The sequence below is a fragment of the Sceloporus undulatus genome, chromosome 6 (assembly GCF_019175285.1).
Source record: "Sceloporus undulatus isolate JIND9_A2432 ecotype Alabama chromosome 6, SceUnd_v1.1, whole genome shotgun sequence".
Lineage (NCBI taxonomy): Eukaryota > Metazoa > Chordata > Lepidosauria > Squamata > Phrynosomatidae > Sceloporus > Sceloporus undulatus.
Genome location: NC_056527.1, coordinates 110,285,456 through 110,287,172, shown reverse-complemented (window position 1 = coordinate 110,287,172; position 1,717 = coordinate 110,285,456).

Below are 1,717 nucleotides of genomic sequence, written 5' to 3'. Positions count from 1 at the left end.
TCTCCAGTCTCTTACTACGACTTTTTATCCATCTTTCCCTCCCTCACTTTTTACCTTTACCAGTTCTACTTACCTCTACTTATCCTTATCTCCTTCCCATCCTTTCTGTTCCTCCATCTTTGTCTCCCACCACAACAAATCTTTAAACCATGGCTAGAATATGTAAAGAATCTGTAAGCTAAGCCAGTATGAGGAATACTTAAGGGAGCTGGGTGTGTTTAAACTGAAGAATATCAACAGTTTTCTTTAAAAAATTGCCTGTCAGAGAAGAAGGAAAAGAACTGCCAGTCCATCTCTTCCAGATCAGCAAGCCAGATTCAGTGCAATGAAGGCCATTACTGCTGACATAGCCGAGTCCATTTTCCAGATCTTATCACTATTGATAGTTCTGTAATACTTTCAGAAATGTAATTGCTTCTACTGGGAGGAAAGATGTGTGGCTCTCCTTTTGGTGGACTGAAATTCGCATGATTCCTCACCACTGGCAATGCTGGGCCTTGCAGTCCAACATCATCTGGAGGAACACAGATTCCCTACTTCTGATTTAGAGGTCTCAGTGGGACTTTAGGATATGTGAAATGTGAAAGTAAGTTTGTCCCTTTAGTCACACAAAATTACATTGGACAACAAAATTATCTTGACTGAAAGAGCCATAGAAACAAAAAAAGAAAATAGATTTTATTCATTATGTACAAACAGTGAATAACTATCATCCCATAAATTCTCTCATAACACTGAGTCTCCCAAGGAAGACCAGAAAGACCATTAGACAGAATGAGGACGTTACTTTCAGGGAGAGGTCCTTGCAGTGAGATACCTTTTATCAAAGTAACTTCTCTAGCTTTTGGTTAGGAGGGGTTCTTCAGGTTGTTTTGCTTCAGGCAACACACTGTTTTTGGTTGGCCTTATTTTCAAGGGCCTATCAGCCTTCCCCACTCAACTGAAAATCATCAGGAAGAATTCAGTGGACAAAACCCAGAATGGCAAGACAAAAACAACAGTAGTTTCTTTGTCATTAGCAAATTTTCAGCCTGGGATGCAAAGGGATCTTATAGTACCTTTGAGACTGAGGCTGAAGCCGTACTGCAGAAATAATCTAATTTGACACTTTAACTGCCAAGGCTCAATGCTATGCAATTCTGGGAACTATAGTTTGTTCAGAACTCTTGGACAGAGAAGGCTAAATGTCTCACAAAACTACAGTTCCCAGAATTCCATAGAACTGAGCTATGGCAGTTAAAGTGGTGTCAAACTGGGTTATTTCTATAGTGCGGATGTAGCAGGAAAGAAGGAAGCTGGTAACATAGGCTTTCATAGACTCAAAGCTCATGCTACCAAGATCTTTCTTTCAGTTAGTCTCAAAGGTGCTACAAGATCCCTTTGCATACTGATTTTCCAGACTAACCAGGCTGTCTTTGATTTCAGCCTGGGAAGCAGCACTGACTGGGCTGTTGGAGGACTGAAGAAAATCTTGCAAGCAAGCTGGAGGGCAAAAATTAAAATAAGGAAGTATGTTGGGTGCTTTACGCACGCCCCTAACCCTAGTACGTCCTGGAGACGTACAAAATGGCGGTGCCCGTTCTACATGGGCGCCGCCATCTTGACGTTGCGGACGCCTAGTGTCTGCACATTGCGCAGCGCTAATGACGTCGTGAGTGCGCCATTGGTGCCTTGTGGCGTCATTAGCACGCCGCAACAAGAAGCGCCATTTTGGGGC